The sequence below is a fragment of the Panulirus ornatus genome, chromosome 40, assembly GCF_036320965.1.
Source record: "Panulirus ornatus isolate Po-2019 chromosome 40, ASM3632096v1, whole genome shotgun sequence".
Lineage (NCBI taxonomy): Eukaryota > Metazoa > Arthropoda > Malacostraca > Decapoda > Palinuridae > Panulirus > Panulirus ornatus.
The window spans coordinates 1,422,359-1,437,509 of NC_092263.1; positions in this window are offsets into that span (position 1 = coordinate 1,422,359).

A 15,151-nucleotide genomic window follows, 5' to 3' on the forward strand; every position below is an offset into this window, starting at 1 on the left:
GGCAGGGGTGTGTGATGTCTCCATGGTTGTTTAATTTGTTTATGGATGGGGGATGTTAGGGAGGTAAATGCAAGAGTTTTGGAAAGAGGGGCAAGTATGAAGTCTGTTGGGGATGAGAGAGCTTGGGAAGTGAGTCAGTTGTTGTTCGCTGATGATACAGCGCTGGTGGCTGATTCATGTGAGACACTGCAGAAGCTGGTGACTGAGTTTGGTAAAGTGTGCGAAAGAAGAAAGTTAAGCGTAAATGTGAATAAGAGCAAGGTTATTAGGTACAGTAGGGTTGAGGGTCAAGGCAACTGGGACGTAAGTTTGAATGGAGCAAAACTGGAGGAAGTAAAGTGTTTTAGATATCTGGTAATGGATCTGGCAGCGGATGGAACCATGGAAGCGGAAGTGAATCATAGGGTGGGGGACAGGGCGAAAATCCTGGGAGCCTTGAAGAAAGTGTGGAAGTCGAGAACATTATCTCGGAAAGCAAAAATGGGTATGTTTGAAGGAATAGTGGTTCCAACAATGTTGTATGGTTGCGAGGCGTGGGCTATGGATAGAGTTGTGCGCAGGAGGATGGATGTGCTGGAAATGAGATGTTTGAGGACAATGTGTGGTGTGAGATGGTTTGATCGAGTAACGTAAGGGTAAGAGAGATGTGTGGAAATAAAAAGAGCGTGGTTGAGAGTGCAGAAGAGGGCGTTTTGAAATGGTTTGGGCACATGGAGAGAATGAGTGAGGAAAGATTGACCAAGAGGATATATGTGTCGGAGGTGGAGGGAACGAGGAGAAGTGGGAGACCAAATTGGAGGTGGAAAGATGGAGTGAAAAAGATTTTGTGTGATCGGGGCCTGAACATGCAGGAGAGTGAAAGGAGGGCAAGGAATAGAGTGAATTGGATCGATGTGGTATACCGGGGTTGACGTGCTGTCAATGGATTGAATCAGGGCATGTGAAGCGTCTGGGGTAAACCATGGAAAGTTGTGTAGGTATGTATATTTGCGTGTGTGGACGTATGTATATACATGTGTATGGGGATGGGTTGGGCCATTTCTTTCGTCTGTTTCCTTGCGCTACCCCGCAAATGCGGGAGACAGCGACAAAGAAAAAAAAAAAAAAAATATATATATATATATATATATATATATATATATATATATATATATATATATGGGAGGGTATTGATTGAGAGGGTGAAGGCATGTACAGAGCATCAGATTGGGGAAGAGCAGTGTGGTTTCAGAAGTGGTAGAGGATGTGTGGATCAGGTGTTTGCTTTGAAGAATGTATGTGAGAAATACTTAGAAAAGCAAATGGATTTGTATGTAGCATTTATGGATCTGGAGAAGGCATATGATAGAGTTGATAGAGATGCTCTGTGGAAGGTATTAAGAATATATGGTGTGGGAGGCAAGTTGTTAGAAGCAGTGAAAAGTTTTTATCGAGGATGTAAGGCATGTGTACGTGTAGGAAGAGAGGAAAGTGATTGGTTCTCAGTGAATGTAGGTTTGCGGCAGGGGTGTGTGATGTCTCCATGGTTGTTTAATTTGTTTATGGATGGGGTTGTTAGGGAGGTAAATGCAAGAGTTTTGGAAAGAGGGGCAAGTATGAAGTCTGTTGGGGATGAGAGAGCTTGGGAAGTGAGTCAGTTGTTGTTCGCTGATGATACAGCGCTGGTGGCTGATTCATGTGAGAAACTGCAGAAGCTGGTGACTGAGTTTGGTAAAGTGTGTGGAAGAAGAAAGTTAAGAGTAAATGTGAATAAGAGCAAGGTTATTAGGTACAGTAGGGTTGAGGGTCAAGTCAACTGGGAGGTGAGTTTGAATGGAGAAAAACTGGAGGAAGTGAAGTGTTTTAGATATCTGGGAGTGGATCTGGCAGCGGATGGAACCATGGAAGCGGAAGTGGATCATAGGGTGGGGGAGGGGGCGAAAATTCTGGGGGCCTTGAAGAATGTGTGGAAGTCGAGAACATTATCTCGGAAAGCAAAAATGGGTATGTTTGAAGGAATAGTGGTTCCAACAATGTTGTATGGTTGCGAGGCGTGGGCTATGGATAGAGTTGTGCGCAGGAGGATGGATGTGCTGGAAATGAGATGTTTGAGGACAATGTGTGGTGTGAGGTGGTTTGATCGAGTGAGTAACGTAAGGGTAAGAGAGATGTGTGGAAATAAAAAGAGCGTGGTTGAGAGAGCAGAAGAGGGTGTTTTGAGGTGGTTTGGGCACATGGAGAGAATGAGTGAGGAAAGATTGACCAAGAGGATATATGTGTCGGAGGTGGAGGGAACGAGGAGAAGAGGAAGACCAAATTGGAGGTGGAAAGATGGAGTGAAAAAGATTTTGTGTGATCGGGGCCTGAACATGCAGGAGGGTGAAAGGAGGGCAAGGAATAGAGTGAATTGGAGCGATGTGGTATACCGGGGTTGACGTGCTGTCAGTGGATTGAATCAAGGCATGTGAAGCGTCTGGGGTAAACCATGGAAAGCTGCGTAGGTATGTATATTTGCGTGTGTGGACGTATGTATATACATGTGTATGGGGGGGGGTTGGGCCATTTCTTTCGTTTGTTTCCTTGCGCTACCTCGCAAACGCGGGAGACAGCGACAAAGTATAAAAAAAAAAAAAAAAAAAATATATATATATATATATATATATATATATATATATATATATATATATATATATATATATATACAGACAAATATATATATACACATGTATATAATTCATACTGTCTGCCTTTATTCATTCCCGTCACCACCCCGCCACACATGAAAGAAAAACCCCCATCCTCTCCGCATGTGCGCAAGGTAGCGCTAGGAAAAGACAACAAATGCCACATTCGCTCACACTCAGTCTCTAGGCAATTTCTTCCTTTAGTATGTGATGGTTTCATTAATGGGCACTTAATTGAAAAGAGAATTTACATTAAAACTGATGAGTTCATGCTCAGGCAAATTAATGTTTTTAACTTGTTTACAAAATCTAATCTATTCATAACATGCGTTGAGGAGATTTTCCTGAAACATTGCTAAGATGTTCAGCTAACCATTTAGATAACACGTAACTAGGGAAATTAACAGAAGATATAACTGGTTTGAAAGGACATCCATCTTTGTGAGTTTTGGGGAGACCATACATATAAGGAAGAGAGGGACCAGAAAGCTTAGAGTATATATGACTGAAAATAAAGTTATAAGTTTAAGCAGTGGCGAGAGACATGTTGTTGGAATGTGAGTCTGACTGAAGAAAACATGGAAGAGGTGAAGTGTTTCAGATACTTGATAGTGAACACGGTGGCATAAGGAACCATGGGAACTGAAGTGAGTCTTAGGGCGGGAGAAGGGGCGAAGGTTCTGAGAGCATTGAGAAATGTGTGGAAAGAGAGCTCGTCATATGGAAGAGAGAATTTCGACATTTTTTTAAGGCACAGTGTTGTACTGCTGCGATGCCTGAGCTATAGATGAGAATATAATGAAGAGGGTGGATATGTTGGGAATGAAATGTTTGAGGACACCATGGGATGTGAGAAGGTTTGATCAAGTAAGAAATGATAGGGTATGAGAGAAGTGTTGTGATAAGAAGAGTATGGTTGAGAGAGGCGAAGAGTGTGAGCTGATATGGTTTGGACATACAAAGAGAATAAGTGAGGAGAGGTTGACAAAGAGGACATATATGTCAGAAGTGGAGGGACAAGTAGAAGGGAGAGACCGAACTGGAGATAAAAAGATGATGTGAATAAGGATCAGAATGATTAGGGCCTGAAATTAAAGGAGGGTGAAAAACGTGCACGAGAATGAGTGAATTAATGCTATGTGGTATACAGGGGTCGACGTGCTGTCAATGGAAACCACGCAAGGTCTGAGGTTGTGGACAGGGGATTTTGGTTTTGGTGCATTACACATGACAGCTAGAGAATGGATGTGAGCGAATGCAGCCTGTCTTTATGTCTTCCTGGCGCTACCTCGATAATAGGGGAAAAAGCGGACACCGTATGTTGTCTCAGACCACTCCTATACACACATGATCTTTATATATATATATATATATATATATATATATATATATATATATATATATATATATATATATTCCTTCTTTTTTTCTTTTTTCTTTTTTTCATACTATTTGCCATTTACCGCATCAGCGAGGTAGCGCTAATAACAGAGGACTGAGCCTTTGCGGGAATATCCTCATTTGACCCCTTTCTCTGCTCCCGTTTTGGAAAATTAGAAATAAAAAACAAGACAAGAGGGAAGGATTTCGAGCCCCCCGCTCCCTCCCCTTTCAGTCGCCTTCTACAACAAGCAGGGACCACGTGGGAAGTATTCATTCTCGTCTATCACCAGGGATGATACATATTATATTATATTATTATTTTGCTTTGTCGCTGTCTCCCGCGTTCGCGAGGTAGCGCAAGGAAACAGACGAAAGAAATGGCCCAACCCATCCCCCATACACATGTATATACATACACGTCCACACACGCAAATATACATACCTACACAGCTTTCCATGGTTACCCCAGACGTTTCACATACCCTGATTCAATCCACTGACAGCACGTCAACCCCGGTATACCACATCGATCCAATTCACTCTATTCCTTGCCCTCCTTTCACCCTCCTGCATGTTCAGGCCCCGATCACACAAAATCTTTTTCACTCCATCTTTCCACCTCCAATTTGGTCTCCCACCTCTCCTCGTTCCCTCCACCTCCGACACATATATCCTCTTGGTCAATCTTTCCTCACTCATTCTCTCCATGTGCCCAAAACCATTTCAAAACACCCTCTTCTGCTCTCTCAACCACGCTCTTTTTATTTCCACACATCTCTCTTACCCTTACGTTACTTACTCGATCAAACCACCTCACACCACACACTGTCCTCAAACGTCTCATTTCCAGCACATCCATCCTCCTGCGCACAACTCTATCCATAGCCCACGCCTCGCAACCATACAACATTGTTGGAACCACTATTCCTTCAAACATACCCATTTTTGCTTTCCGAGATAATGTTCTCGACTTCCACACATTCTTCAAGGCTCCCAGAATTTTCGCCCCCTCCCCCACCCTATGATCCACTTCCGCTTCCATGGTTCCATCCGCTGCCAGATCCACTCCCAGATATCTAAAACACTTTACTTCCTCCAGTTTTTCTCCATTCTAACTTACCTCCCAATTGACTTGACCCTCAACCCTACTGTACCTAATAACCTTGCTCTTATTCACATTTACTCTTAACTTTCTTCTTTCACACACTTTACCAAACTCAGTCACCAGCTTCTGCAGTTTCTCACATGAATCAGCCACCAGCGCTGTATCATCAGCGAACAACAACTGACTCACTTCCCAAGCTCTCTCATCCACAACAAACTGCATACTTGCCCCTCTTTCCAAAGCCCTTGCATTTACCTCCCTAACAACCCCATCCATAAACAAATTAAACAACCATGGAAACATCACACACCCCTGCCGCAAACCTACATTCACTGAGAACCAATCACTTTCCTCTCTTCCTACACGTACACATGCCTTACATCCTCGATAAAAACTTTTCACTGCTTCTAACAACTTGCCTCCCACACCATATATTCTTAATACCTTCCACAGAGCATCTCTATCAACTCTATCATATGCCTTCTCCAGATCCATAAATGCTACATACAAATCCATTTGCTTTTCTAAGTATTTCTCACATACATTCTTCAAAGCAAACACCTGATCCACACATCCTCTACCACTTCTGAAACCACACTGCTCTTCCCCAATCTGATGCTCTGTGCATGCCTTCACCCTCTCAATCAATACACTCCCATATAATTTACCAGGAATACTCAACAAACTTATACCTCTGTAATTTGAGCACTCACTCTTATCCCCTTTGCCTTTGTACAATGGCACTATGCACGCATTCCGCCAATCCTCAGGCAGCTCACCATGAATCATACATACATTAAATAACCTTACCAACCAGTCAATAATACAGTCACCCCCTTTTTTAATAAATTCCACTGCAATACCATCCAAACCTGCTGCCTTGCCGGCTTTCATCTTCCGCAAAGCTTTTACTACCTCTTCTCTGTTTACCAAATCATTTTCCCTAACCCTCTCACTTTGCACACCACCTCGACCAAAACACCCTATATCTGCCACTCTATCATCAAACACATTCAACAAACCTTCAAAATACTCACTCCATCTCCTTCTCACATCACCACTACTTGTTATCACCTCCCCATTTGCGCCCTTCACTGAAGTTCCCATTTGCTCCCTTGTCTTACGCACTTTATTTACCTCCTTCCAGAACATCTTTTTATTCTCCCTAAAATTTAATGATACTCTCTCACCCCATCTCTCATTCTTTCTCCCCTATCCCTGGGGATATGGGAGAAAGAATACTTCCCACGTATTCCCTGCGTGTTGTAGAAGGCGACTAAAAGGGAAGGGAGCGGGGGGCTGGAAATCCTTCCCTATCGTTTTTTTTTTTTTTATTTTTCCAAAAGAAGGAACAGAGAAGGGGGTCAGGTGAGGATATTAACTCTAAGGCCCAGTCCTCTGTTCTTAACGCTACCTCGCTAATGCGGGAAATGGCGAATAGTATGAAAAAAAAATATATATATATACATATATATATATATATATATATATATATATATATATATATATATATATATATATATATACTCCTATGAGTCCACGGGGAAAATGAAACGCGATAAGTTCCCAAGTACACTTTCCTGTAATAATCACATCATCAGGGTAAACACAAGAGAGAAATATAAGTTAGTTGATATAAATCGAAGAGACGAAGCTAGGACGCCATTTGGTAATCATGCGATTGTCCAAGACATATGATGATTTGATTATTACACGAAAATGCACTTGGGAACTTATCGTTTTTCATTTTCCCCGTGGACTCATAGGAATATCTTCATCACACGCAAAATTGTGATCCTTTCCAATATATATATATATATATATATATATATATATATATATATATATATATATGTATATATATATATATATATATATATATATATATATATATATATATATATATATATATAGAACAGAACCACTTCACGCCGCCTGATCGAGGTTGCACCGTGAGTAGAAAGTCACCTTTGGCGAAGCTGTATGAGTAGGAGGGCAGTGTCGTGAGAGAAAACTCCTCACTCCAGACGAGTCTATCATTTCCCTGCCACTGGGTGCAGGGCAATCCCGGAGCTGCAGGAGTTCTTAAGAAAGACATCCAGGAGTAACCTAATCACCCTTTGAAAAATAGGGGCTCCTCAAGGGTAATTTTTGAATTGATATTGAAATCAGTCTGGCGAGCCTCTACAGTCTTAATTCTGTGGTGTTATTTATTCATGTGGAGCCATGGTAACACAGTTAGGAAAACAAAATAATGTATATAGCTTACCCATTGTATCCAATTCCATTAGTTTAAGACAAGAGTATAATGTATTTAGAAAATTTGTTTATAAAAAACACTTGTTACAGTCTTGTCTGTCATATAAACCACGAAATACTTAAATTTTAATGAATGAAAAGTGTAGAAATGTATCCATTTATTCATGTGTGATATTTGCTTTACACCATCGCGAGTGTTTTGTTGAAGTGCTGTACATTACTGACCCGAAGATACACTTATGAATCTATTCATAGATACAATCATCTTAATATGACTTAGCCACACTTGTAATAATCTGTTATGACACTGTAGCTCTGTTCTTATGTATATTTGGTTATTTGGAATGGATTATGTTACATTGTTTGAAATATGTAATCCCAGCTGTAATTTTGTGGTCAAAAATCATCTTTCTATCTATACATCTATCCATCTGTCTATCTATCTAAAGAACGGAATAGCAGAACGGCCTGTATATTTAGCTGAATAGACTTCTAATTTCCTGTCTCACTTCACAAACTGCTAGGCGCTATTTTGTCGTTGTTTTTAAACCTAAGAAATTACAGAACATCCTTATATTTTCCTGATAACTCTTGAGCAATGGATTCTGTACAGATTAATTGATGAATTGATGAATTAAACACCTTGCCATCTTTGTACTTGTGGCTGTGCACAAGTAAAGTTCCTTATTGATGTCCCAGCTGGTCCTACACCTGTTGATGTCCCAGCTGGTCCTACACCTGTTGATGTCCCAGCTGGTCCTACACCTGTTGATGTCCCAGGTGGTCCTACACCTGTTGATGTCCCAGCTGGTCCTACACCTGTTGATGTCCCAGCTGGTCCTACACATGTTGATGTCCCAGCTAGTCCTACATCTGTTGATGTCCCACCTAGTCCTACATCTGTTGATGTCCCAGCTGGTCCTACACCTGTTGATGTCCCAGCTGGTCCTACACCTGTTGATGTCCTAGCCATCCCACACTCGATACATCAGTATATCTTATATATGCCAGTATATATTGCACGTGGCAACGTATATTGCACGAAGGAGTCGCTCCTGTGTCCACGCGCACGAGGGAATAGAAATCATTGACTGAATATCATATTTCCTCTCTGCTAGATATGCCTCAAGATTATAGTTATTGATGATGGCTTCACTTGAAGCTCAGGGACAGTTGGACTGTATGTCCAGTCTGCTACGGTAAGCAACGCTGGGTCTGGTTAGCTACGTAGTAAAAGGAAAGGAGAAATGGAACTGGTGAAGAAGTCCTGACGCGCTCGTAAATGGTCGTAAGGACGTGTTGATTGATTAGAACTTCATACCCACTGAGTTCAAACAGATACAGACCACTGGGTTCGAACGAGGCACTGGTGAAAAGATGAGAGGGTTTAACATAGTTTAAACAGAGGCTGACCACTGGGTCCGAATGAGGCATTGGTTAATGGATGATAGTATTCAACACGACCCAAAAATCAATGGAGACCATTGGGTTCGAATGAGGCATTGATTAATGGATGATAGTATTCAACACGACCCAAAAAATCAATGGAGACCATTGGGTTCGAATGAGGCATTGATTAATGGATGATAGGATTCAACACGACCCAAAAATCAATGGAGACCATTGGGTTCGAATGAGGCATTGGTTAATGGCTGATAGTATTCAACACGACCCAAAAATCAATGGAGACCATTGGTTCGAATGAGGCATTGGTTAATGGATGATAGTATTCAACACGACCCAAAAATCAATGGAGACCATTGGTTCGAATGAGGCATTGGTTAATGGATGATAGTATTCAACACGACCCAAAAAATCAATGGAGACCATTGGTTCGAATGAGGCATTGGTTAATGGATGATAGTATTCAACACGACCCAAAAAATCAATGGAGACCATTGGTTCGAATGAGGCATTGGTTAATGGATGATAGTATTCAACACGACCCAAAAAATCAATGGAGACCATTGGTTCGAATGAGGCATTGATTAATGGATGATAGGATTCAACACGACCCAAAAATCAATGGAGACCATTGGTTCGAATGAGGCATTGGTTAATGGATGATAGTATTCAACACGACCCAAAAATCAATGGAGACCATTGGTTCGAATGAGGCATTGGTTAATGGATGATAGTATTCAACACGACCCAAAAATCAATGGAGACCATTGGTTCGAATGAGGCATTGATTAATGGATGATAGGATTCAACACGACCCAAAAATCAATGGAGACCATTGGTTCGAATGAGGCATTGATTAATGGATGATAGGATTCAACACGACCCAAAAATCAATGGAGACCATTGGGTTCGAATGAGGCATTGATTAATGGATGATAGTATTCAACACGACCCAAAAATCAATGGAGACCATTGGTTCGAATGAGGCATTGGTTAATGGATGATAGTATTCAACACGACCCAAAAATCAATGGAGACCATTGGTTCGAATGAGGCATTGATTAATGGATGATAGTATTCAACACGACCCAAAAATCAATGGAGACCATTGGTTCGAATGAGGCATTGATTAATGGATGATAGGATTCAACACGACCCAAAAAATCAATGGAGACCATTGGGTTCGAATGAGGCATTGATTAATGGATGATAGGATTCAACACGACCCAAAAATCAATGGAGACCATTGGTTCGAATGAGGCATTGGTTAATGGATGATAGTATTCAACACGACCCAAAAAATCAATGGAGACCATTGGTTCGAATGAGGCATTGATTAATGGATGATAGGATTCAACACGACCCAAAAATCAATGGAGACCATTGGGTTCGAATGAGGCATTGATTAATGGATGATAGGATTCAACACGACCCAAAAAATCAATGGAGACCATTGGTTCGAATGAGGCATTGATTAATGGATGATAGGATTCAACACGACCCAAAAAATCAATGGAGACCATTGGGTTCGAATGAGGCATTGGTTAATGGATGATAGTATTCAACACGACCCAAAAATCAATGGAGACCATTGGGTTCGAATGAGGCATTGGTTAATGGATGATAGTATTCAACACGACCCAAAAATCAATGGAGACCATTGGTTCGAATGAGGCATTGGTTAATGGATGATAGTATTCAACACGACCCAAAAATCAATGGAGACCATTGGTTCGAATGAGGCATTGATTAATGGATGATAGGATTCAACACGACCCAAAAATCAATGGAGACCATTGGTTCGAATGAGGCATTGATTAATGGATGATAGGATTCAACACGACCCAAAAAATCAATGGAGACCATTGGTTCGAATGAGGCATTGGTTAATGGATGATAGTATTCAACACGACCCAAAAATCAATGGAGACCATTGGTTCGAATGAGGCATTGGTTAATGGATGATAGTATTCAACACGACCCAAAAATCAATGGAGACCATTGGGTTCGAATGAGGCATTGGTTAATGGATGATAGTATTCAACACGACCCAAAAAATCAATGGAGACCATTGGTTCGAATGAGGCATTGATTAATGGATGATAGGATTCAACACGACCCAAAAATCAATGGAGACCATTGGTTCGAATGAGGCATTGGTTAATGGATGATAGTATTCAACACGACCCAAAAATCAATGGAGACCATTGGTTCGAATGAGGCATTGGTTAATGGATGATAGTATTCAACACGACCCAAAAATCAATGGAGACCATTGGGTTCGAATGAGGCATTGATTAATGGATGATAGTATTCAACACGACCCAAAAATCAATGGAGACCATTGGTTCGAATGAGGCATTGATTAATGGATGATAGTATTCAACACGACCCAAAAATCAATGGAGACCATTGGTTCGAATGAGGCATTGATTAATGGATGATAGTATTCAACACGACCCAAAAATCAATGGAGACCATTGGTTCGAATGAGGCATTGATTAATGGATGATAGTATTCAACACGACCCAAAAATCAATGGAGACCATTGGTTCGAATGAGGCATTGATTAATGGATGATAGTATTCAACACGACCCAAAAATCAATGGAGACCATTGGTTCGAATGAGGCATTGATTAATGGATGATAGTATTCAACACGACCCAAAAATCAATGGAGACCATTGGTTCGAATGAGGCATTGATTAATGGATGATAGGATTCAACACGACCCAAAAATCAATGGAGACCATTGGTTCGAATGAGGCATTGATTAATGGATGATAGGATTCAACACGACCCAAAAATCAATGGAGACCATTGGTTCGAATGAGGCATTGGTTAATGGATGATAGTATTCAACACGACCCAAAAATCAATGGAGACCATTGGTTCGAATGAGGCATTGGTTAATGGATGATAGTATTCAACACGACCCAAAAATCAATGGAGACCATTGGTTCGAATGAGGCATTGGTTAATGGATGATAGTATTCAACACGACCCAAAAATCAATGGAGACCATTGGTTCGAATGAGGCATTGATTAATGGATGATAGGATTCAACACGACCCAAAAAATCAATGGAGACCATTGGTTCGAATGAGGCATTGGTTAATGGATGATAGTATTCAACACGACCCAAAAATCAATGGAGACCATTGGTTCGAATGAGGCATTGATTAATGGATGATAGGATTCAACACGACCCAAAAATCAATGGAGACCATTGGTTCGAATGAGGCATTGATTAATGGATGATAGGATTCAACACGACCCAAAAATCAATGGAGACCATTGGTTCGAATGAGGCATTGGTTAATGGATGATAGTATTCAACACGACCCAAAAATCAATGGAGACCATTGGTTCGAATGAGGCATTGGTTAATGGATGATAGTATTCAACACGACCCAAAAAATCAATGGAGACCATTGGTTCGAATGAGGCATTGATTAATGGATGATAGGATTCAACACGACCCAAAAATCAATGGAGACCATTGGTTCGAATGAGGCATTGGTTAATGGATGATAGTATTCAACACGACCCAAAAATCAATGGAGACCATTGGTTCGAATGAGGCATTGGTTAATGGATGATAGTATTCAACACGACCCAAAAATCAATGGAGACCATTGGTTCGAATGAGGCATTGGTTAATGGATGATAGTATTCAACACGACCCAAAAAATCAATGGAGACCATTGGTTCGAATGAGGCATTGATTAATGGATGATAGGATTCAACACGACCCAAAAAATCAATGGAGACCATTGGTTCGAATGAGGCATTGATTAATGGATGATAGGATTCAACACGACCCAAAAATCAATGGAGACCATTGGTTCGAATGAGGCATTGATTAATGGATGATAGGATTCAACACGACCCAAAAAATCAATGGAGACCATTGGTTCGAATGAGGCATTGGTTAATGGATGATAGTATTCAACACGACCCAAAAATCAATGGAGACCATTGGTTCGAATGAGGCATTGATTAATGGATGATAGGATTCAACACGACCCAAAAATCAATGGAGACCATTGGTTCGAATGAGGCATTGGTTAATGGATGATAGTATTCAACACGACCCAAAAATCAATGAGACCATTGGGTTCGAATGAGGCATTGATTAATGGATGATAGGATTCAACACGACCCAAAAATCAATGGAGACCATTGGTTCGAATGAGGCATTGATTAATGGATGATAGGATTCAACACGACCCAAAAATCAATGGAGACCATTGGTTCGAATGAGGCATTGGTTAATGGATGATAGTATTCAACACGACCCAAAAATCAATGAGACCATTGGGTTCGAATGAGGCATTGATTAATGGATGATAGGATTCAACACGACCCAAAAATCAATGGAGACCATTGGTTCGAATGAGGCATTGATTAATGGATGATAGGATTCAACACGACCCAAAAATCAATGGAGACCATTGGTTCGAATGAGGCATTGATTAATGGATGATAGTATTCAACACGACCCAAAAATCAATGGAGACCATTGGTTCGAATGAGGCATTGGTTAATGGATGATAGTATTCAACACGACCCAAAAAATCAATGGAGACCATTGGTTCGAATGAGGCATTGATTAATGGATGATAGTATTCAACACGACCCAAAAATCAATGGAGACCATTGGTTCGAATGAGGCATTGGTTAATGGATGATAGTATTCAACACGACCCAAAAATCAATGGAGACCATTGGTTCGAATGAGGCATTGGTTAATGGATGATAGTATTCAACACGACCCAAAAATCAATGGAGACCATTGGGTTCGAATGAGGCATTGGTTAATGGATGATAGTATTCAACACGACCCAAAAATCAATGAGACCATTGGGTTCGAATGAGGCATTGATTAATGGATGATAGTATTCAACACGACCCAAAAATCAATGGAGACCATTGGTTCGAATGAGGCATTGGTTAATGGATGATAGTATTCAACACGACCCAAAAATCAATGAGACCATTGGGTTCGAATGAGGCATTGGTTAATGGATGATAGTATTCAACACGACCCAAAAAATCAATGGAGACCATTGGTTCGAATGAGGCATTGGTTAATGGATGATAGTATTCAACACGACCCAAAAATCAATGGAGACCATTGGTTCGAATGAGGCATTGATTAATGGATGATAGTATTCAACACGACCCAAAAATCAATGGAGACCATTGGTTCGAATGAGGCATTGATTAATGGATGATAGGATTCAACACGACCCAAAAATCAATGGAGACCATTGGTTCGAATGAGGCATTGATTAATGGATGATAGTATTCAACACGACCCAAAAATCAATGGAGACCATTGGTTCGAATGAGGCATTGATTAATGGATGATAGGATTCAACACGACCCAAAAATCAATGGAGACCATTGGTTCGAATGAGGCATTGGTTAATGGATGATAGTATTCAACACGACCCAAAAATCAATGGAGACCATTGGTTCGAATGAGGCATTGGTTAATGGATGATAGTATTCAACACGACCCAAAAAATCAATGGAGACCATTGGTTCGAATGAGGCATTGATTAATGGATGATAGGATTCAACACGACCCAAAAATCAATGGAGACCATTGGTTCGAATGAGGCATTGGTTAATGGATGATAGTATTCAACACGACCCAAAAATCAATGAGACCATTGGGTTCGAATGAGGCATTGGTTAATGGATGATAGTATTCAACACGACCCAAAAATCAATGGAGACCATTGGTTCGAATGAGGCATTGGTTAATGGATGATAGTATTCAACACGACCCAAAAAATCAATGGAGACCATTGGTTCGAATGAGGCATTGATTAATGGATGATAGGATTCAACACGACCCAAAAATCAATGGAGACCATTGGTTCGAATGAGGCATTGGTTAATGGATGATAGTATTCAACACGACCCAAAAATCAATGGAGACCATTGGTTCGAATGAGGCATTGATTAATGGATGATAGTATTCAACACGACCCAAAAATCAATGGAGACCATTGGTTCGAATGAGGCATTGATTAATGGATGATAGTATTCAACACGACCCAAAAATCAATGGAGACCATTGGTTCGAATGAGGCATTGATTAATGGATGATAGTATTCAACACGACCCAAAAATCAATGGAGACCATTGGTTCGAATGAGGCATTGATTAATGGATGATAGTATTCAACACGACCCAAAAAATCAATGGAGACCATTGGTTCGAATGAGGCATTGGTTAATGGATGATAGTATTCAACACGACCCAAAAATCAATGGAGACCATTGGTTCGAATGAGGCATTGATTAATGGATGATAGTAT